The sequence below is a fragment of the Chiloscyllium plagiosum genome, unplaced genomic scaffold (genome assembly GCF_037043375.1).
Source record: "Chiloscyllium plagiosum isolate Xiang-an unplaced genomic scaffold, Cpla_swu_hap1 HiC_scaffold_3, whole genome shotgun sequence".
NCBI lineage: Eukaryota > Metazoa > Chordata > Chondrichthyes > Orectolobiformes > Hemiscylliidae > Chiloscyllium > Chiloscyllium plagiosum.
Window position 1 is genome coordinate 147,446,119 of NW_028270141.1, and position 24,756 is coordinate 147,470,874.

General features: G+C 43.1%; 1 protein-coding gene across 1 annotated transcript in view; it reads right to left on the bottom strand.

Annotated features, from left to right (window-relative positions):
- Positions 1-24,756, bottom strand: part of lin9 (lin-9 DREAM MuvB core complex component) — a 116,494-nt gene that overhangs the window by 59,088 nt on the left and 32,650 nt on the right. The gene's annotated exons all lie outside the window — the stretch shown is intronic.

Genomic DNA, 24,756 nt, shown 5'->3' on the forward strand with positions numbered 1-24,756 from the left:
ATCTCCCAATCCAATCTAGTCCCACCTGTCAGCATTTGGCCCTTATCTCCTCCTATTCATATACCCAACCAGATGTCTTTTAAATGTTGCATTGCACGAGCCTTCACCACTTCCTCTGGCAGCCTATTCCATATATGTACCACTCTGAGAAAAAGTTGCCCCTTTGGTCCCTTTCAAAATTTTTCCCCTCTCATTTTAAACCTATGCCCTCTAGGATGGGATTCCCTCACCCAATGGAAAGATCCTTTCTAGTTACCCTACCAATGCCCCTCATGATGTTATAAACCTCTATAAAGGGAACCCCTCAGCCTCCGATGCTCCAGTGAAGACAGCCCCAGCCTTTCCTATAGCTCAAACCCACCAACCCTGGCAACATCCTTGTAAATCTTTCCTGAACCCTTTTAAGTCTCACAACATCCTTCCTATAGGAGGGAGACATATAGGAGGTCATTTGATTTAGTTTGACAATTGCTCCCCTAAAGTGCCTTGAGATCCACTCCTATGCTAAAAGAACCACATACGTGCAAGCAGTTGTTTTAGATTAATTCTCCAAAGCGTGGAAACAGGCCCTTCGGCCCAACAAATCCACAGCGACCCTCCGAAGAGTAACCCACCCAAACCCATTTCCCTCTGACTAATACATCTAACACTATGGGCAATTCAGCATGGCCAATTCACCGGGCCTGAATATCTTTGGATTGTGGGAGGAAACCGGAGCACCTGGAGGAAACCCACGCAGACACGGGGAGAATGTCTGTGTGGAGTTTGCACAGTCAGCCAAGGCTGGAATCAAACCTGGGTCCTTGGCACTGTGAGGCAGCAGTGCTAACCACTGAGCCACTGTGCCGCCCAGGATTTTATACAATACATCCTGTGCAGTTGTTGCAAAGGTTTATAATCCTCCTTAGAATCATTCCAACAGTGTGGAAGAAAGTGATTCAGTTCATTGAATCCAAACCAACCTTCCGAAGAACATCCCACCAAGACCCACCCCTTTCCCTATCCCTGCATTTCCCATGGCTAATCCATCCAGACCTGCACAAACTGGATACTATTGGCAATTTAGCATGATCTAACTTGCACATCTTTGGGCTTGCAGCCCCAGATATAGCCTGGGATAGCTGAAGGATGTTATTACCAGACATTGCATTCCTACAATACGGCGCTGAAGTCTCAACTGCCCATAAAACCATAAGATGACAGGAGCAGAATTTGGCCATTTGGCCCATTGAGCCTGCTCCACGATTCTATCATGGCCGATGTGTTTCTCAAACCCATTATCCTGCCTTTGCCCATATAAAGTGAAACCACAACCTTCTGGTTCAGAGGTGACTATGTTACCATTAAGCTAAGGTTGGTAACAATGGTCACCACAATGTTTTGCAATGACTGGAGGGAGTTTTCAGCTGTACAATAGTCAGGTGTGGCATTTGTGTCAACAACAGGGGCAAACACAGGTGACTTATTGATTGTGCTGATTTGTCAGATTAATTTTCCCTAAAAGACTCTGTTCCCACTCAAAATACATTTAGAGAAAACTCAATGTTCCTTACATATCATCATGTTCTTACAATTTTCTGCACCAGTAAGATAATCATCCATATTCTACTCAAAAGGTCCATAACTGGGAGCTGGTCAAATGGGCACAGGTTGTGGAGATTGTAATTAAAATGCACCTTGAATGATTAGATATGTACACCTTAGGGAGTGAACTGGTACCGTTTGGTGGGGGGGGGGGGGGGGGGGGGGGGGGGGGGGGGTGGTGTGTGCGCTGTTTGGCACATTACTGAAGTATCATCCAGCTTTATAGCTAAGTAAAGGTGTTGAGGCACATATTCACATCCTCACCAAACTAACTCTCTTAACAAAAATGAAAACTGCTGAAAAACCCAGCAGGTCTGACAGCATGTGTAGAAAAAGACAAAGTTAACATATCAAGTCTGATCAGACTCTTCCTCGGAACTGAAAAGGTACTGGAGAAGGAGTGGCTTTTACACTGTTGACAGAGGTAGAGGAGGACCAAGTGGAACAGATGATGGAGGCGCCATCAAAGGACATTAATAGATAAAAATGATGTAAAATGACCAGTATGAAAAAGAAGAAATGTGTCCACTCTTCTGAAAGCAAAGCCAACAAGACTGAAACATGGCATGGCCAGGAAGAGGGTGAAAAAGGTGTTCGCAGTTACAGGGGAGAGTGTATTGGAATGGCAACATTCCCCACAGAATGTTGACAGTGGAGGAGAAGGGAGGTGTGCTTGGTGTAGGCACTCTGTTGGAGAACAATGTTAGAAGCAGTAGGATGGAAAGTGACTTGCCTGGGAAGGTAGTGAAACGGGTAAGAGCAGATGTGCAGGGAATGGGATGGACATGGCTGAGAGCCATGTCATCCACAGTCCACAGTGGGAGGGAAATCCTAAGTTGAGGAAAATGGGGAACAGGGAGGCACCTGGAAGTTTGCATCATTTAAGTGAGGTTGATATGTGACTTCACTCCATCTACTCACCCACACATCCCATGTCTTTTAATAGAGTACAGGAGTTTTGGTTTATGTAGTGTCTCAGTTTTTAAATTTAAAAACTGATTTGGCATCAATCATCACTGAGCTGTTACCATCCTTTTGTGTATTAAAGCATTGCCAAATTTTGCTCGAAAGGATTGGCTTGAATTTCAGGCAATGCCTATTTGACCTGGACACAACAAAATGTGAAAGTAGTCTGGAGCGATCCAATCTCTTTCCCTTCATATTTTGAAAACTGATTTCACCTTTAATCCTCTAAATTTCAAACAAACAATCAACATAATTTGTGTTGTCTCCTAACTTAAATCTTTAGAATCCAGGTATTATTCTACTAAATTAATACTGCACAGTCCTCCATGACCACTATGTCCTACCTGAGGTGTGAGCTGCTTATTAGTGAATAATTATAGATGAACAAGCTACTGAGCTCATCATTAATTATAAACGCATTTATCAACTTCACAAGGCAGCGTCTGAACAGTCAAGTGCTTTCAGTGCAGTACTTCCTGATATTAGGAAACATCACCTTGTCCTATTTTAGTAATCTATTACAAAGCAGCACCTTATGTTCATGTAAGACCATAGCAGGAGAAGCCTCTTGAGAAAACTCTTCCATTCAATCAGAACATGACTGGGCTGTACCTCAAATGTATCAAAGTCTTGACATTTTTAACTGGCCTAGTATCAAGTAGCTCTCAGAGGAGATAGAGTTTCATATTTAAATTTTAACAGAAAATGTCTCTCATTGTCCATCTCAAGTGCTGACATTATATCCTTTGTTCTGGATTTTCCCCATCAGAGGGCAGGTTTGCTCCATTAGTTAGGCAGGAAGCACACAGTTCAGGATAAAACCGACAGCATAGGTTCAATTGCTACTCTGGCTGAGGTAGACCTCGCACTTGCCTCTTTACTCTGTCCAAGATTAGAAAGCAACAGCAAAAATAGTGCCCAAAAAAAATGGCTCAGGGTAAAGCTTGAGCTGACAACAAGCCAAGGAGCTGCTTTCAGGCAGAGCACTCCTGACTTAACGTGTATCAAATCAAATCATGACAGCATTTTAAATTCCTCACTCAAGGGAATACAAGGCATAATTATTCGCTGTAAGCTCATGATTTAACCCCTCTGCACTAATACCATTCTAGTTAATCTGCAATGTACCCCCTTGCAAGGCAAATATATTCTCCCAGTGAGAAGTAGGCAAAACTTGAATACTGTACTCGAGATGAGAGTGTAATCTGCCAGGTGGCTCCTTTCCAGGAAGAATAACCCAAGTTTCCCGAGTATTTCCTCATAACCCAGACATTCATGATTGGCCACAGCTTTCTCTCTGCACTGCTTCCAGAATCTGAACAAGCATTTTGCATCTTAGAATGAGACAAATCATCAGTCTGGACAGAGTGTGATTCGGACAACTTCTCGAAACTGCGCAGCAACTAAAGAAAAAAAAAAGTGCAAATCAAGCCTAAGACAAGATGGCACAAAAGCAGAATACTTCTCGAAACCACAAATTAAAAATCAAAACTGCTCACCAAGTCAGGCAGCAACATGCAGAGATATTAATAACAAAAATACATTACTGGACTTGTCAAAAAACATTAACTCATGGGAAATTGGTGTTGCTGGCTGGCCGAGATCTATTAGGCAAAAGTGAGGACTGCAGATGCTGGAAACCAGAATTTAGATTAGAGTGGTGCTGGAAAAGCACAGCAGGTCAGGCAGCATCCGAGGAGTAGGAAAATCGATGTTTCGGGCAAAGACCCTTGATCAGGAATGCCAAGATCTATTACCAGTTGCCCTTGAGAAGATGGCGGTGAGCTGCCTTGTTTAATGGCTGCAGTCTACATGCTGTAGGTAGACCCACACTGTGACCCAGCCACAGTGAAGGAACAGCAATATAATTCCAAGTCAGGATGATGAGTGGCTTAGAGGGGAACATGCAGGTGATGGCATTCCCAAATATCTGCTGCCCTTGTTCTTCTAGGAGGAAGTGACCATGGGTTTGGAAGGTGCTGTCAAAGGATCTTTGGTGAATTTCTTGTAGATAGTACACACTGCCGTGACTGAGCATCAGTGGTGGAGGGAATGGATGTTTGTGGAAGTGTTGCCCAATAAGCATGTTGCTTTGTCCTAGATGGTATCAAGCTTCTTGAGTGCTGTTTGAGCTGCACATATCCAAGCAACAGGGGAGTATTTCATCGTCACTCCTGACTTGTGCCTTGTAGATGGTGTACAGGCTTGGAGGAGTGAGGAAGGGAGTTACTCACCACTGTACTCCTGGACTATGATCTCTTCTTATAATCATGGTGCTTACGTGGCTGGTCCAGATGAATTTCTGGTCAATGCTAACATTCAGGATGTTGACAATAGGGGATTCAGTGATGGTACACCTTTGAATATCAAGGGGTGATAGCTAGAATGTCTCTTCTCGAAGATGGTTATGGCTTGGCATTTATGTGGTGCAACTGTTACTTGCCAATTGTCCAGATCTTACTTATCAACATGAACTGCCTCAGTATCTGAGGAGTTGCAAATGGTGCTGGCCATTATTCGCTAATGACTCCCACTTCTGACTATGTTGGAAGGAAGATCATCAATGAAGCAGGTGAAGGAGGTTGGGCCTAGGACACTACTCGGAGGAACACCTGCAGAGATATATTCTGGAGCTGATCTCCAACAACCACATTCCATCTTCCTATGTGCTAGTTATAACTCCAAATCAGTGTAGAGCTTGCCCCCAGATACTCATTGATTTCAAATTTACTAGGGCTCCTTGATGTCACACTCTGACAGATGTAGTCTTGATGTCAGGGGCTGTCACTCTCACCTCCCTTCTGGAGTTCAGCTCTTTTGTCCATGTTTGTACCAAGGCTGTAATGAGGTCAGGAGCGGAGTGGCCCTGGCAGAACCTGAGCAGGTGCTGCTTGATAGCACTGTTGATGACACTTTCCATCCTTTTACTGATGATCAAAAATAGACTGATGGGGCAGGTTGAATTTGTCCTGCTGTGTGTACACAGGACACACCTCGGCAATTTTCTAATTGTTGGGTAGATACCAGTCTTGTAACTACACTGGAACAGCTTGGTTAGGGGGTGCAAAAGTTCTGGAGAACAAGACTTTGGTGCTATTGCTGGAATGTTGTCAGTACCCAAAATCTTTGCAGTATACAGTGTCTTCTTGATATCTCATGGAGTGAAGTGAACTGGCTAAGGACTGGTATCTGTAATGCTGGGGACCACTGGGGGAAGTAGAAATGGATCATCCACTCAATACTTCCAGCCAAAGATTGTTGTGAATGCTTCAGCTCTATTTTTTGCACTGATGTACTGACTTCTTCCATCATTTAGGATGGGAATATTTATGAAGCCTCCTCCTCCAATGAGTCGGTTCATTATCCACCAGCATTCATAACTGGTTGCGGCACAGCTGTAGAGCTTAGATCGGATTCATTGGTTGTAGGATTGCTTAGCTCTGTCAGTTGCTGTTTATAATTTGGCATGTCAGTAATCCCGTGTGGTAACTTCACCAAGTTGACACTCACTTTTAAAATATGTCTGATGCTGCTCCGGGCATGCCATCCTGCATTCTCTGTTGAACCAGGGTTGATCCCTTGGCTTGAATGCAGAAGTTGAGTGGGGCATATGCCAGGCCATGAAGTTGAAATAGTTACGAGCCAAGCACATTGCTGAGGCTCTGGAGTCACTGGCGGCCAGACCAGGTGAGGATGGCAGATTTCCTTCCCTCGAAAATGTCCTCAATATTAGGTTGGTCTTTTCTCTTTTCACACAAGTGATGAGCTTGCCATGCGTTTTGTGTTACTTTGAAACTTTATACATGTTAACAATATCCAAAGTCAAGACTACATATCATTTCATGTTTAGTCAGACTGTTGGCACGTACTAAACAGTCTGCAAAGTACAGCCCCTCTTTGTAATTTGAAAAATATTCAGTTATAGAGTCACAGAGATATTCAGCACGGAAACAGACCCTTCAGTCCAACCCATCCATGCCAACCAGATATCCCAACCCAATCTAGTCCCACCAGCCAGCACCCGGCCCATATCCCTCCAAACCCTTCCTATTCATATATTTATAGAGTCATAGAGATGTACAGCACGGAAACAGACCCTTCAGTCCGACTCGTCCATGCTGAGCAGATATCCTGACTTAATCAAGTCCCATTTGCCAGCACATGGCCCATATCCAGCTCAACCTTTGCTATTCCTATACCTATCAAATGCCTCTTAAATGTTGCAATTGTACCAGCCTCTACCACTTCCTCTGGCAGCTCATTCCATACAAGTACCACCTTTAGGTCTCTTTTATATCGTTCCCCTCTCACCCTAAACCTATGCCCTCTAGTTCTGGACTCCCCCACCCCAGGGAAGAGACTTTGTCTATTTATCCTATCCAGGCCCCTCATAATTTTGTAAAACTTCTTTAAGGTCACCCCTCAACCTCCGACGCTCCAGGGAAAACAGCTTCAAGCCTGTTCAGCCTCTCCCTGTTCAGCCTCTCCTTGTAGCTCAAATCCTCCAACCCTGGCAACATCCTTGTAAATCTTTCCTGAACCCTTTCAAGTTTCACAACATCTTTCTGATAAGGAGACCAGAATTGCACGTAATATTCCAACAGTGGCCTAATCAATGTCCTGTACAGCCGCAACATGACCTCCCAACTCCTGTACTCCATACTCTGACCAATAAAAGAAAGTATATCAAACGCCTTCTTCACTATCCTACCTACCTGCGACTCCAAGTTCTTGCGACAGATCAATTCCTGCAAATATACACTTCAATAATCTTCCAAAAGAATCCCATTTAATAGAGGATTGATGAGGGCAGAGCGACCTATATGGACGTTAGTAAAGCATTCAACAAGGTTCCTCAAGGTAGACTGGCTATCAAAGTTAGATCGCATGGAATAGAGGGAGAACTAGCTATTTGGATACAGAATTGGCTCAAAAGTAGAAGGGGGTGATGGTGGAGGGTTGCTTTCCAAACTGGAGGCCTTTGACCAGCAGTGTGGCACAAGGATCAGTGCTAGGTGCACTGCTTTTCATCATTTATATAAATGATTTGGATGTGAACACTGGAGGTATAGTTAGCAATTTTGGAGAAGACACCAAACTTGGAGGTTCTGTAGCCAGCAAAGAAGGTTACGGAGGAGGGGCGGATGGAGTTTAATTTAGATAAATGCAAGGTGCTGCATTTTGGAAAAGCAAAACAGAGCAAGATTTATACACTTAATAGTAAGGTCCTGGGGAGTGTTGCAGAACAAAGAGACCTGGGACAACAGGTTCACCGCTCCTGGAAAGCGGAGTTGCAGGTAGATAGGAGTGAAGGTGGCATTTGGTATGCTTTCCTTTATTGGTCAAAGCATTGAGTGTAGGATTTGAGGGGTCATGGTGCGGCTGTACAGAATATTGGTTAGGCCATGTTTGGAATACTGCATGCAATCTTGGTCTCCTTCCTATCGGAAGAATGGTGCGAAATTTGAAGGGTTTCAGATACATTTACAAGGATGCTGCCAGGGTTGGAGGGGAAAGATATAAAAGAGACCTAAGGGGCAACTTTTTCACGCAGAGGGTGGTACGTGTATGGAATGAGCTGCCAGAGGAAGTGGTGGAGGCTGGTACAATTATAACATTTAAATGGCATTTGGATAGGTATAGGAATAGCAAAGGTTGAGCTGGATATGGACCATGTGCTGGCAAATGGGACTTGATTAAGTCAGGATATCTGCTCAGCATGGACGAGTCGGACTGAAGGGTCTGTTTCCGTGCCGTACATCTCTATGACTCTATAAATGAAAATAGACAAGACCATAAATCTGGTCACAGAAAATTACAGATCCTCAGTGCAATTTAGGTTTCGAAAGAGTTGATAAAACTGCAGGATGTAATTTCAAAAATGTATTCACAGAACCAACAATAAATATTCAATAAAGACACTCCAGCAGAAACAGGGGCCTAGAGTGACAGTTTCTGTAAAACTGGCCCAAGGAATTTCTGCAACTCCATGGACAAAAATGCCTTAAATAGACAATCTGCTGTTCATTTTGTCTATGGAGTTTTGCCATGATTATTTGAGAAATTTAAACAAAAACAACATGGCAGTCGTGAGAAGGTAAGAGGTTTTATAAACCAACTCCTCTGAAAATAAGGACCAGAATAGATATCCAAGGACAGGTGGAACAGATTGAGGTTAACATGAAACTGCATGCATCACAGAAGAACAGGAAGTTACACCAGTGTTGAAGACCTCTTCAATACCTAGCATAGAAATTGTAGAGTTACTTCAGATTCAATTAAATTTCCTGGCATCTAAATCAACCTCTGTGCCAAATGCACCTCAGTTCAATGCTAAGGAGAGAAGACAAACATTTCCTGCAGTGATGCAAGTTAAACTGGATGGAGATTTAGGTTTCGAATTTTTATGAAACTGGTCAGTAAGCTTTGAATGTTTTATATAAAAAAAAAAGGGCGAGACCTGTATTGAATGTTCTGTTTTGTCAAAGTTATTAATATGGTTTGTAAACAGCTGAGGCCTCAGCTGATTGGTACATCACATGTAGACAGCAGGGATAGAGTGAATATCTAGAAGGGTATAAAGGCAGTAGGAATATTCTTACGAGGGTAATCAGGAAGGCAAAAAAGGGGACATGAAATAGCTTTGGCAAATAGGGTTCAGGAGAATCCAAAAAGGGATTTTATAAATACATTAAGGAGAAAAAGGTAACCAGGGAGAGATTAGGGCCCCTTAAAGATCAGCAAGGCCATCGATGTGTGGAACAACAGAAGATGGGGGAAGACACTAAATGAGTATTTTGCATCAGTGTTTACTCTGGAGAAGGATAAAAAGCTAGAGAACATGGAGAAAGGAATAGCAACGTCTTGGAAAAATGTGTGTATGACAGAGGAGGAGATGCTGAATGTCTTAGATGGCATAAAGGTGAATAAATCCAGAGGACCTGATCAGATGTAATACAGAACTCTTTAGGAAGCTAGGAAAGTGATTTCTGGGCCCCTTGCTGAGATATTTCAATCATCAATAACCACGAGTGAGGTGTCAGAAGATTGCAAAGTGGCAAGTGTGGTGCCATTATTTAAGAAAGCCAGGGAAACATAGAACAGTGAGCCTGACATTGCTGATGGGCAAGTTGTTGGAGGAAATCCTAAGGGACAGGACGTACATGTATTTGGAAAGGCAAGGACTGATTAAGGACAGTCAACATAGCTTTGTGTGTGGGAAATCACGTCTCATGAATTTGATGAGTTTTTTTTTGAAGAAGTAACAAAAAGGATTGATGAGGGAAGAGCGCCTGGACGTGATCTGTATGGACTTCAGCAAGGCATTCGACAAGGTTCCTCATAGCAAACTTAGATCATACAGAATGGAGGGAAAACTAACCATTTGGATACAGAACTAGCTCGAAGGTAGAAGACAGAGGGTGGTGGTGGAGGGTTGTTTTTCAGCCTGGAGGCCTGTGGTCAGTGTGCCACAAGGATTGGTGCTGGGTCCACTGCCTCTTATCATTTACATAAATGACTTGAATGTGAACATAGGAGGTATGATTAGTTTGCAGATGACACCAAAACTGGAGGTGTAATGGATAGTGAAGAAGCTTACTTCAGGGTACAATGGGATCTTGGGCCAATGGGCCAAAGAGTGGCAGATGGATTTTAATTTTAGATAAATGTGAGGTGCTGCATTTTGGAAAGGCATATCATAGCAGGACTCATACTTAATGGTGAGGTCCTAGGAGTGTTGTTAGACAAACAAGACCTTGGAGTGCAGGAGTCGAGATCCTTGATAGTGGAGTCACAGGTAGATACGATCGTGAAGGCAGCATTTGGTATGCTTGCGTTCATTGGTCAGTGCATTGAGTACAGGAGATGGGAGGTCATGTTGTGGCTGTACAGGACATTGGTTAGGCCACTAATGAAATACTGCATGCAATTCTGGTCTCCCTGCTGTAGGATGGATGTTGTGAAACTTGAAAAGGAATTAGATAAAGATTTAAGGATGTTGTCAGGCTTCAAGGGTTTGAGCTATAGGGAGGGGCTGAATAGACTGAAGCTGTTTTCCCCGGAGCATCATTTCCCAGGGCTGGGAGAGTCCAAAACTGGATAGCACACGTTTAAGGTGAGAAAGGAACGATTTTCAAGGGACCTAAGGGGCAACTTTTTCACGCAGATGATGGTACGTGTATGGAATGAGCTGCCAGAGGAAGTGGTGGAGGCTGGTACAGTTACAACATTTAAAAGGCATCTGGATTGGGATATGAATAGGAATGGTTTGGAGGGATATGGGCCAAGAGCTGGCAAATCGTGAATTTTTGGAATACTCTACCTAAGGGAGTCTGTGAAAGCTCAATCATTGCGCATGTCCAAGACAGAAAACCGGTAGCTTTCTGGGGTCTAATGACATTAGGGGGTATGGAGACATTGTGGGGAAAACAGCATTGAAATGATCAGCCACATTCCACATGACTAACCTACCCCTGTTTACGGGACTTCTGTTTAATGTCTCATCAGAAAGGTATGCACCTCAAGTATAGGATTTGCTTTTTATGCTGAAGCTGTGGCACGAGATCTTTAACCAAAACCTTAATTTAGAGAAGAGAGAGCAGCCAAATACGAATCTGGATAAGGCAGTGCATAAGGTGGACTTCAAAAACCTGACAACTTCACGTGGGTGTCTATCAAAATTGAAACCAAACTAACTAATAAAGCAGTGAACAGGCCTTGCAAAGTGAATGCACAAGGATTGTGAATAGAATAAGAACTCTTAAACCACATGGGAGCTGCTAGCACTGAAGATATTCATCAATGTGTTCAGTGTGGTTCTTGCCCAGTTTCTTAGGATCAGGGATTACTCCCAGAGAGAAGATAAGTGTTTGAGGTGTGAATTAGGACCAGAGGATAGGGCAGACAAAGTATGAAGGGCTGAAGTTCCTGATGAAGGGCTTATGCCCGAAACGTCAATTCTCCTGTTCCTTGGATGCTGCCTGACCTGCTGTGCTTTACCAGCAACACATTTTCAGCTCAGACGAAGTATAGGTCTTTTTAAAGTACAAAATCACTTTTTGAATTGAGGTGCAATCCAGGATCAATACCAAAGATAGAGAATAAATGGATGACTTTTAATGCCATATAAATCTAAAACAAAGCATACGTATATATTTGGTCTTCTACTCACCAAGTCTCATAATATGACACCTGTGATGGCACATTAACTACCAGTGCCTTGATATTTGAGCTAATAGACATATATAGTCCATTAAATGGCAGAGAGGTGGGTGCGAAACTTGGATTAGATTACCTGCATTTTGGAGAATGCGGTCTCAGACTTAAGTGGAGTAAAAGTATGGTTTCACTTTAAAAGGAAAGGATGATAGAAGTGGGTATTGTTTTGGCTGGGAATACCAAAAATCTGAAGGCGGGGGGTGGGTGGGGGCAAGAATTACTGTCCTTTGTTCCGACTTGCAGCACTACATCATTTTGCATAGTAATTATTTCCAGTTCAACTCTACTGCATTGTAAATCAAACATCTAATGGACATTTGTAGCTAACCCAACAATGTCTACTTCAATAACAAAATAGACAGGCAGGAGGCTGGAAGAACACAGCAAGCCAGGCAGCATCAGGGAGGTGGAGATGTCGATGATTCAGGTGTAACCCTTGTTCAGGACTGGATGTGTGTGTGGGGGGTGGGGGTGGGGGGGAGCTGTAGATAAAGGGGGTGGCGGCAGCAACAGACAGGAGGCTGGACGAACACTTCAATGACAATTCTTGATGTCACAAGGAATTAAGGGCTATGGGGAGAATGTGGGTGAGTGGAGTCGAAAAGCCCATCAGCCATGATTGAATGGCGGAGTGGACTCGATGGGCCGAATGGCCTTACTTCCTCCTATGTCTTATCTTATGGTCTTAAGGCACACTTCAAATGAGACAATGCCATAGCACACTCATTTTTTTCAGCTAAATTGATTACTCATAAGTATCACATTCACTCCAGTTATGGTTTTACTGGTGAAGTTTGCAATATACAACAAGCTAAATAAAGATCAAATGCATGAAAGTTTCACATTTCACGACAACATATTTTCAAAATCTGCTCAACTCAACTATTTCTAACTATTCACCGGCCTAAAATCTGTTCCACTCTCTGCATTAACTGATACAGAAGTGAAACTCAGAGAAAAACGTTCAAGTGAATTGCAAAAGTAGTGCTCTGGGGAGTGTTGCTAAACAAAAGCACCAAGGGTGCAGGTGCATAAAGCCACGAACACTGTTGTTTCGTTCCTCGTTCAAATTGTCAAAAGTTCTCAATTTTTCCCATTATCCCTTGTATTTAGAATGTTCGGTGTTTTAGAATCGCAAGACCAATACTTTGCTTCTAATTGGATGATTATTTTATGAGTTTTAGTTTAATTTTGGTTTGTGTTTCAGATGAAGCATTTCCTTACCTTTTTGTACAACCTTTTACAGCACACTTAGGCAGTTTTTACAGCACACTATTGTGCCATGGCACACCCTTTGAAAACTATTGGTCAATTTCAATGAATGGATTCGAGGCAAACATGATTATTTGTTCTATCACATTAATTTCTAAATACACACATTGAAGATTTTAGCAGGGAAATTCAGAGCTGCACATAATTGCCTGGGTAGAGTATTTATCTTTTTTTTCCCTAGTATTTTCTTCAGACTCTGGCAGTGTCACAATGTTTTATGTTTTAATAGGTAGGCCCACACACTGATTTGAGTTAAATACATTCACAGCACTAAACATACTCCAAGCCTGTCCTTTCCCTAAAGTTCACAGTTCAGTATGTTCTGTTCGAACACTAGGTCTGTAAGAAACCTGAAGTCGAGCAACCATGCATTGTTTGACAGTTCACTACACACTTCATTCATAGTGAAAGTGATGATTCATGAAACCAGATCGAGAAATCTTTGCAGGACCTTTGCTCAACTTAATGATGTTACAGCAGTACAGAGGATTAGTTTACTGTAGGCAGCATAGAGTTTGCCAAGTAAGAATTTAAACAAGCCGTGCTGAAAGGGCCTTGCTCGAATCGAGTTTGCAATCTTAATAACTTTTATTACAAGTCCATAACTTTACTTAATGATGTTACAGTTCAGCAAAATGCAAAGCCCATACTTGCATCAGACATGGGTGGGCGCACCATTAATTGGGATGTAAATCAATGTTTTTTTAAAAATTGAAACTGGTTTTCTCAAGCACACATCTTTTGAATGTATTGTAGAAATTGTCACCCTTTTTTCTCTCTAAGAGGGGCAAAAGAGATTTGAAGATCCTTTTTAGTAATGTCCTTAACAGCCATGCGCACAAAAACAGTCAGTAGCGTTGATGTATTAACTAAATGGCCAATGAGAAGCATTAATAATAATAATCTTCAGGTCCTGCTGTGATTGTTAAAAGTTATCTTCAAAGATTCCACTCACTTTGCACCAAGGGACATGCTCTGGATTGCAGTTAGTATTTCTTCTTAAAATCTTTGAGTAAAGAGTCAATGTCAACCGTCAATGCTTGTTTAACTACTTTGCTATCTGGGAATTGTGTTTTGTCAAAACATGGCAAAGATTCAACGATGTTTCAGTGCTTTTGCTGCAATTTTATTTTAAAAAACTTTCAAAAAGGCTCTCAACTTTTCAACTTTCTTGGTCTGAAGCATGCATTTTGAGGGAAAATTATCCTTGAATTTACTGTGCATTTGTCATTTCAGATTCCCTTTTTTTTTTAAACTTAGCAACATACTTTGGTCATTACAAGGCAAACGTCTTTTACAGTTGAGTAGAAGTTAATATTCCCATTCCATGTGGAAGTTATACATTTGTGGTTTCTTTCCAGGTTCATCATTATTGCTTCACACTGTAGTTGGTAATGTCGCTGTGCCGCTGGTTCTGCTGCAGGTAGGCCTCTGGAATCGGGCCTCAAACATCCACAAGGTCAATGGCTGTCTTAGAGTGTAGATGCACGGGAGGTTACTCAGCGATGGAAATTTATTTCCAGTACCTATGGCTTTCGTTGCTAGACATTGGATTGGGACGTTGCAGTATTCCAAGTAACTAGTCTTTATCCTACACATCCCTATTAAAGTAGCTGCAGAGAGAAACAAAAACTGCAGGTCTACAGAGACTGGTTAAAGGAGTTGGACAAATTGATCTGTTCTTGCAGAGAGTCCACATGGACATGATGGGCTGAATAACCTAAGTTTGAAAATCAATTCCTAGTATATTTCTAATATACATGTTTATATTGCCACCATTAAAAAATCACTTGCCTTACCCTGAAACTGGAGCTGAACTGAAATGTAATGCAGCATGCAGGCAAAGCATGTGAACAGCATGCACTTTTCTGCAGCCACGCAGCTTTGGAAGCAGATGTCACGCAGCTACATAATATCGATATGCATCTGGCGAAGGAATGCAGGCAGTGAGATCAATTGTCAGGCTCCATGATCGATCAGTCGATTGCAATCTACCAGGGTTGATGTCCTTCATTTGGAGTTCACTAATTAGCAACTTACTGGAAAGCAGTCATTCCAGATTCTCTGCAGGCCCACTTGGGATGAAGAAGGGTGACTTAAAAGTCCCAGCACAGCAAAGAAACAGTTCCAAAATTCAGAAAATAATTTTTTTGGGAAAATTGTTGGATATGGGCAGCATGGAAAACACATGGATGTGAATTTTCAAAGTTTCTGAGACTTCTGATAGTCTAGGTAAGAACATAGGATTTTTTAAAAAAAATTGTTCATGGGATGTGGTTATCACTGTCTAGATTAGAGTGGTGCTGGAAAAGCACAGCAGGTCAGGCAGCATCCGAGGAGCAGGAAAATCAACGTTTTGGGCAAAAGCCCTTCATCAGGAATCCTATGCCTATGTGGGTATCACTGGCTAGGCCAGTGTTCAATGCCCAAGCCTATGTGCCTGAGGGTAGTTTAGAGTCACCCACATTTCTGTAGGTCTGGAGTCAGAGACCAGACCAGTTAAGAATGACAAATTTCTGATTAGATGTACTGTGGATAAGGCAATAAAATTATTTATCTTATATTGGTCTTGTGTATCTGCCTTAACTTTTTCAACTCTTAAAAAATGCACACAAATTGTACATATTGTTCATAGATGATGCAGTATTGCTGCATGTTTTAAGATCTAAACTAGGTGAAAAATTATAATCAGATGTAGATGTTACCAGGATAACAGGCCCACATCTGGAACATGACACTCACGGTAGCTAAATGCAGTGTTACTCAGGTGGGTAGTGCTAATCCCAAACACGGAGATTTTATGCAGATTTCAGAATGCTACAGAAGAGGGGTGTAGAGCTGTGAATCTCTTCAGGTTGACAGCAATGACTGATGGTTTGGTGTAGCACAAAGACAAAATTTACCATATTTGCATATGGCTGCTGTAAAAGAACAGCTGTCTGGAAGCAGATTTAAACAACCTGTATATAATTTGTATGTATTCTACAGGACAGAAACAGGCCCATGTCAATGCCTGTATTCCATAAGGCCTCCCTTTTACTCTTCAACTAACCCAGATTACCTTTCTGCTTGATTCCCACTTATTGTTTATCTACCTTTTGTTGCCTAGTAAATGCATCTATACTATTTATCTCAACTACACCTGTATTCCTTCCCATTGCAATTTCCACACTCCCATCACTTCGGATGCAGAGGTCACTGAAAAGCAATTTGAGTGAGATAACCTACTGAGGAAGTTGTGCGAGAGATCACTCATACAGGTGGATGTTCCGATTCTCACCTGTGCTTTCAGAAGAGTTCACAACACATTTATTTTGTTATATTCAAAAGGCAGAAGGAGGGAGTGGGATGAAAAAAGGACGAGTGAGCATGGTACTCTGTACTTTGAGAAGCTGGGTCCAAATCCCTCTCAAAAAATCAGTGAAAGAATAAAGTGTGACAAGTGAAATAGATCTGAAAATAATGGGTTCGCACATTATCTCAAAAATAACTACCAGACATGGGGGAAAACTCATTATACTAGAACAGACTGTTACTTCACACATTTCATGCTGCCAATTCAACACATAACGACATCATCTCTCAATGGAAACGTAATAATTATCCATTAAAACCTATTTACATTGTCTGGCTTCCCTAATTTATTCCATAACTCCAGTCTTTTGGGTGAAAAGTGTTGCTCAGTTCTTCGCCTTCTAACTTTAATTTGAACTCTCCTCCCATGGTATTTGAACTCTTCTCTGTCTGAGCAATTAACCTGGAAAAGCGACTAATCAATTCCCTACACAATCTTACCAACTTTAAAATAAGCTCCGTTCATTCCCCAAGGAGGTGGGCTACAAGCTTCAGTCTTAAATCCAGTTGACCCCAATTTATTTCAGCTCAGCTCAATCTAACACAGGTGCACAGTAACACAGCAAACATATTGGTCCATCTGGCATCAGTCATGAAGTGAAATAAACAGCTTGCTGTTTACAGCTCTCGATTTGAGTATTAAATGTCTGTTCAACCTGCTCAAACATCCTCCATGTTATCAACAACTTGCTCGAAAATCCTCCACAACCTTGGACTCCATCAACTCGACTACTGAATGTGGTGATTACATTAGATCTGTCTCTATATGATTAGCGAGGTAAAAACAATGACTGCAGATGCTGGAAACCAGATTCTGGATTAGTGGTGCTGGAAGAGCACAGCCCGAAACGTCGATTTCGAAGCTCCTTGGATGCTGCCTGAACTGCTGTGGTCTTCCAGCACCACTAATCCAGAATCTATATGATTAGCCCAGATTCTCCCAGGCTGGCCACAAGACCAGGATTCACTGCCTTGGGGATCTATTGGTCAACAATAGAAGTTTCAATTGCAAATAATTTCTGATTCCTAGTTTCTTTACATCCACCCTCAGACTTTGAGGAACTGTAAAAAGGTCTCTTGAAATTCAAGCACCCCAAATCCAGTGCTTTTACTCCAAAAGGCCATTGTCATGCAATCAGCTCGAGTGACAGGACTGTCGCTTTGCAAGTTCACTGACTGCAGTGTTATTTCTACGTAGTTGCTTTACAATCTTAGCCAGGATTTGATGGTGCTAGTGGTTGATGGTGAACTGTCAGTGCGTGCTACCACTCCCCCACTGAAACCGACTGTGTCGCGGTCAGTCCCTCACAGTTCCACTGTAGGTTAAGCTGTGCTGCAAACAAATTCTACCCTTCCCCAAAGGCAGAAATCAAAGTCAGTTGGCCAACCAATTTGATTCTAACTGAATAACTATCCTCTACAATCACTGCATATTTTGGTCCAATTTTGTTTTATTTTTCCTTATTTTTCCAGAAACTTATTAGCTTTTAGTACTATTTATTCCTTGCTTGGTTGTTGAAGAGAATTCTTTTATGGGGTTAGCTGCTTGGACAACTTGATAACTTCTTTGTAGCTCCATATTAGGAACACACAATGAGTGGACAATACAATCTAAGAGAAGACAGAATTCTCACCATTGAGATATCGCACCATCTCACCAAGGTTTTGAGTGGGGTCAGGAATGATTTTTCTTGCTTTGCCATTGACCGGTTATAACCTTTACAGTGTTTCCATACCATTACTTAAGTTTAGCAAGTAATATCAATCTCTAGTTTCAAGGGTCACTTCTGCCACTTTCGTAAGAAAATAAGCAATATTTGCCTTTTCCCTGTTCCCCAAGCAAAACTCCAGTAATTTTTGGAAGAACTGTGCCTTAGTTATAGCAAGTTCCTTGAGAATCCTTGGATGCATCTTCTCTGGCTCAAGAATTATTGACCTTAAGTTAGCACAATTGTTCAGTCATTGTGCTGATAGCTGTGAAGAGTGGTACAACTTTCCCCTGCAGCACCTTCAATTCCCTCTCCAAATAAAATGCAGTCGTGTTTATTTATCACAACTGCAGCCTATGCAATATCACCAGTTATGTGCTCACCCAATCACTCCGTCGGCATTAGGCTGCCAGTCTCAGCCTGGATTTACTGCACAAGGTTCTGGATTAGGACAAAATCGTTTGACTTGGAGGTGGGCTTTAAACAACTGAATCACGGCTGACAGACTAAGTGGAATGATCAAACTAGTATGTAGTTCAACGTGAGCAATAGTGGCTTGACTGACGAGAAGCTTAGCAATAATTGTACATGGCAAATAGAAAAGCCTACTTCAGAAGCAAGATTCCTCAGTCAAGGGAAGTATGGGACTTATTTCTCATGTACTGCTATAGGAAAGACATTAATAAATTGGAGAGGGTGCAGGAAAAATTTAAGGATGTTGCTCTGACTGGAGGGTTGGAGTTATAAAAATAGGCTCAGACGTTTTTCATTGGAGCGTAGGAGCTGGAGGGGTGACCTTACACAGGTTTATAAAATCATGAGGGGCATTGATAAGATGAATAACAAAGGTCTTTTCCCTAAGGTGGAGGAGTTCAAAACTAGAGGGCATTTTTTTTTAAAAGGAGAGAGGTGAAAGATTTAAAAGGGACCAGAGAGGCAATTTTTTCCATAAAGTGGTGGTTGGCATGTGGAATATGAAAGGAAGCGGTAGATGCATTCGGATAGGTACATGAATAGGAAAGGTTTAAAAGGAATATGGGGCAAACGCAGGCAAGTGGGTCTAGTTTTGTTTGGGAATCTTGGTTAGCATGGATGAGTTGGACTGAAGAATGTTTCCGGTGTCCTATTACTCTATAGTCCACAGGTTAAAAAATAGAAATCTTCTCATATAAATTAAGCCCTAGTGATTGAATCATTCAGCTCGCAAAAGGATGAATACAGGGTTGTCACAGGACTTGATTACGGCTGCTAACATTCCACGTTAAACAAAAGTAACTTGAACACATTGCCTTCTGTAATAGTCAAATGGTGTTAACATTGGGAAGAATTTACCAAGTCTGATGGGTTTGCGTTGGATTTGCTTCTCAAACATCCTTTTTCTCAGCTGCAACATGGAATGGTCCACAAAATAAAACAATGCCCACACCAGAGAAAGAAATTAAAATTCTGGGTGCAGTTGGAGATGAGAACATCCCACCAGATATTAGATTTTTAGATTAGATTAGATTAGATTACTTTACAGTGTGGAAACAGGCCCTTCGGCCCAACAAGTCCACACCGACCCGCCGAAGCGTAACCCACCCATACCCCTACATTTACCCCTTACCTAACACTACGGGCAATTTAGCATGGCCAATTCACCTAACCTGCACATCTTTGGACTGTGGGAGGAAACCGGAGCACCCGGAGGAAACCCACGCAGACACGGGGAGAACGTGCAAACTCCACACAGTCAGTCGCCTGAGGCGGGAATTGAACCCGGATCTCTGGCGCTGCGAGGCAGCAGTGCTAACCACTGTGCCACCGTGCCGCCCATAGAACAATGACCACACTATAAAAGGACTTCATTGGTTATAAAGTGCTTAGGAAAGACAAAGTTGTGAAAAGCACACCAGAAATGGAAATTTCTTCTTTGACCCCAAAAATTATGGAATCAGATTTATTACAATACCAGAGGTCATATGGACAATTAGGAGCAGGATTCGGCAATTCAGCCGTCCAGACTGCTCCACCATTCCAGACGATCCTGGTTGATGCTAGTACTTCACATTCCTGCGTACTCAAGAGACCATAAGAAATAGGAACGGAAGTAGGCCCTCGCGTTAGCCCTTCAGTCAATCCAACATTCCTCATGCTCACTTTTCTGCATTTTCTCTGTAACTATTGATTTCCTACTGATCAAGGATCTATCCTGAAGATCATTTATACTCTGAATGAAGGATTTTATCACATGCATTTTAGTGAGAAAGAAACAGCAAAATATAACCAAATGCTTTCCTACTGTCTGCAGATCAGCACCATTTTGAATAGAATCATCATAGAATCCCTGCAATTTGGAAACAGGCCAGTAGGCCCAACAAATACAGATGAATCCTCCAGAGCGTAACCTGCCCAGACCCATTTCCCTACCCTATTAATCTACATTTCCCCTCACTAATACACCTAGCCTACACATCCTGTAACACCATGGGCAATTTAGTATGGCCAATTCACCTCATCTGCATGTCTTTGGCCTGTGGGAACAAATTGGAGCAAACCCACGCAAACTCAGGGAGAATGTCTGTGTGGAGTTTGCACAGTCGCATGAGGCTGGAATTGCATCTGGGTCCCTGGCACTGTGAGGTAGCAGTGCTAATCACTGAGCCACCATGCTGCCAATAGTTTTAAGAATAAGGAAAAATAAACAGAAAAGATATAGCTTAAAGAGTCCAACAGTCCTGAGCCTGCTCATCATCAACAACACCAGTGCAGTCCACCGCTGTCTACACTGGATCCAACCAACGATGAAGTCTTCACTCTTTAGGCACCATCTTTGGCTGCTGGGCCGATACTCCTCAGCCACTGCCTCCTCACCATCAATGCCAGACCCAACATCAGAGTTGCATTTCTCGCCACTGGGCCCACCTCTTTGTTGTTGTGTCGCCCTTCCGCCAATGCTTCGCTGCCATCAACCAATAACAAAGTCGCCGATCTTCAGGCACCATCTTTCACTGCTGGGCCTACCTCACCGATGGCGCCTCGACCGATTTCGATGCCAGATCCCATGCCTGCCCTGAAGTAGTAAACAGGGGCTCACTTGCTGCTGCCACAAGGTCTGCAGTGGGTCCCCTCAAGTCCAGGCTGTGGTTCCTCACTGCCATCAATGATGTCCAAGCTCAAGTCAAGAGGTAAGTGAAAAAAGGAAAAGAAAGGCAGTTGGAGCAGACAAGCCCCTGCTCAGGACCTCTATTCCCCCGCCATGATGCTCAATAATGGATGATTTTACCCTTTCTTGCCTGGTCTTAAAAAAACATTCAAGGACTCTTCATTCTCTTTTGAAGATTTACAGAGACTCATGACCCTCTGAGAAAAGAAAATTCCATCTCTAAATGGGTCACCTCTTATTTTTAAGAGTGTTACAACCACAATCGATACTACTGGCTAAGTCACAGCCTAAAGTGAAACCTGACTTGATTGGCAAAGTTTTATTTTTGTTATTTAATCATTGTGGTGAACAGTTCACAAGGGACTGCCAATTTGTTTTTACCAAAAGAAAAAGCTTCCTACAAAAACAAAATTGAACCAATCTTAAGACAAATATCAGAAATAAAGATTCAACCCTTTTATCCACATCAACCTGATAGATACTGATGAGCAGTTACCCTGTCACCACATTGATGAAGGTTTTTCAGTTGGCAAACCTATAATTGATTCCTGGAGCTTTCTTCTTAAAACTTGTAAATACTATCACATCAAACACTGGCTTTGCACACTCAGTCTCTAGAGACTTTCTGCTTCTAGAAGTTTCTAAGCCATTCAGCACATTTTCCTTGAACCCTGGCTGGTTTTAAAAACTGCTACACCAACAGTGGGTTTTTTTAAAAAACTTTGACCAAACTTACACACACTACTTGACCTCTGGATGGTTCTGTCTCCCTGAATCATTGGTACCTTGTTAGACAACAGCAATTTTCTGTCTTCTATTCTTGTTTCTCATGCACAGGATTGTTCACCACAAGGGTTATAAACACTCAAAGTGGGTGCATGTAAACACCAAACTAAACCAGTGACTCTGCCTCTTATAAATGCAGAAATAAAATCAAACTTAGTCATACATGTTTCCCATGTTTCCAAATCATGAAATTAGTACCATGAAACTTCATTTCACTTTAGCAGCAACACACAAGAACATTTCATGATAAGGAATCATCTATGATGTATTCAGAAGACAGCATACCAATGACTTTCAAGTTGTATGGTTGAAACATTAAACTCCAATTAACCGCTCAAACTCTTGGTATGAAATCTTTTGAAGTAGAGAGGTTTACGATCTATATAAAATCAGTCTCAGATTTATAGACTTCAAAATGTTGCAGAAGATATACCAAACTAAAAAAGGTTTCATTTCCACAGCTGAGTATTTCTGTTGCAATGAATTTACTTTGCTTGAAAAATAATTGATTGGCTGCTGATTTCTGTTTTGCCATCTTGTACCTGCACAGATGTCAAAGACATCAGTCAGTTTAAATTGCCTGACATCATTGTGTGCTGTAGAAACTAGAATGGCAGCCAGAACAGGTTTCAAATTGCCACAGGTACACAGACATTCTTTTGACCATTCAAATTTCTTGCCTTCCTTTAAATAACTTTTCAAAGCAGCTTGAAATTGCAGACAAAGCTCCCTCCCTGACACGCTAAATGCCTTCTCTGCTCGGTTTGAGCAAAGTGTCAGTGGCGCAGTGATGACAGCCCCAGACACATCTATTCTCTCCGTCAGATCGGTCTTCCCTGGGATTTGACCCAAGGAAAGCAACAGGCCCAGATGGTGTCCCCGGCCGAGCATTCAGATCCTGTGCGGATCAACTGATGGTGGTCTTCACTGACATCTTCAACTTCTCCCTCCTACAGGATGAAGTCCACACCTGCTTCAAAAAGATGTTGCTCACCATCCACCTCTTCTCCCTCATCCACTGCCTGGACAGGCCTTGGCATGCCCATTTGCCACTGGGTAGTGGGGATCCCCAGTGGAGGGCTCTCTATGTGCAAGTCCTCCCCCTTTCTCTTAGGGATCTAGGGTTGAGGGTGCTGCACGCAGCGGTCCCCTGCAACCACAGATTGTGGTGGTTCACAGACTCCCTGCCTAACTGCTTGTTCTGTGTCCCTTTTTGACTTTCATAAAAACCTTCTGTTTTTGATTGGACTACAGCCCCACCCTCCTGCTCTTTGGGCACGCGCGGGGAGGCAGGCCAGAGGACCTCCATGTGGGCCTGCTCCTGGGCCTGGCCAAACTGGCCATAAACAGGGAGAAAGTGAGGACTGCAGATGCTGGAGATCACAGCTTAAAAAATGTGTTGCTGGAAAAGCGCAGCAAGTCAAGCAGCATCCAAGGAACAGGAGAATTGATGTTTCGGGCATAAGCCCTTCTTCAGGAATGAGGGGGGCACCACCCCCCACCTTTTCCTCCGCTACATCAATGACTGTATCGGCGCTACCTCATACTCCCACGAGGAGGTTGAACAGTTCATCCACTTTACTAACACCTTCCATCCCAACCTCCAATTTACATGGACCCTCTCAGACTCCTCCCTCCCCTTCCTAGACCTCTCCATTTTTATCTCGGGTGACCGACTCAACACAGACGTTTACTATAAACAGACTGACTCCCACAGCTACCTAGATTACACCTCTTCCTACCCTGCCCCCTGTAAAAACGCCATCCCATATTCCCAATTCCTTCGCCTTCACCACAACTGCTCCCAGGAGGACCAATTCCAATGCCAAACAACCCAACCCAGATGGCCTCCTTCTTCAAAGACCGCAATTTCCCCCAGACGTGGTTGACGATGCTCTCCACCTCATCTCCTCCACTTCCCGCTCCTCCGCCCTTGAGCCCCGCCCCTCTAATTGCCACCAGGACAGAACCCCACTGATCCTCACCCACCACCCCACCAACCTCCAGATACATCGTATCATCCTTTGTCATTCCCACCACCTCCAAACAGACCCCACCACCAGGGATATATTTCCCTCCCCTCCCCTATCAGCGTTCCAGAAAGACCACTCCCTCCACGACACCTTCGTCAGATCCACACACCCCACCAACCCAACCTCTACTCCCGGCACTTTCCCCTGCAACCGCAAGAAATGCAAAACTTGCGCCCACACCTCCCCCCTCCCTTCCCTCCAAGGCCCCAAGGGATCCTTCCATAGCCGTCAGAAATTCACCTTCACCTCCACACACATCATTTACTGCATCCGCTGCACCCGATGTGGCCTCCTATACATTGGGGAGACAGGCTTGCGGAATGTTTCAGGGAACACCTCTGGGACACCCACACCAACCAACCCAACCGCCCCCGTGGCTGAACACTAACTCCCCCTCCCACTCTGCCAAGGACATGCAGGTCCTTGGACTCCTCCATCGCCAGACCATGGCAACACGACGCCTGGAGGAAGAGCGCCTCATCTTCCGCCTAGGAACCCTCCAACCACAAGGGATGAATGCAGATTTCTCCAGCTTTCTTATTTCCCCTCCCCCCACCTTTTCTCAGTCCCAACCCTCGGACTCAGCACCGCCTTCTTGACCTGCAATCTTCTTCCCGACCTCTCCGCCCCCACCCCCTCTCCGGCCTACCACCCTCACCTTAACCTCCTTCCACCTATTGTATTCCCA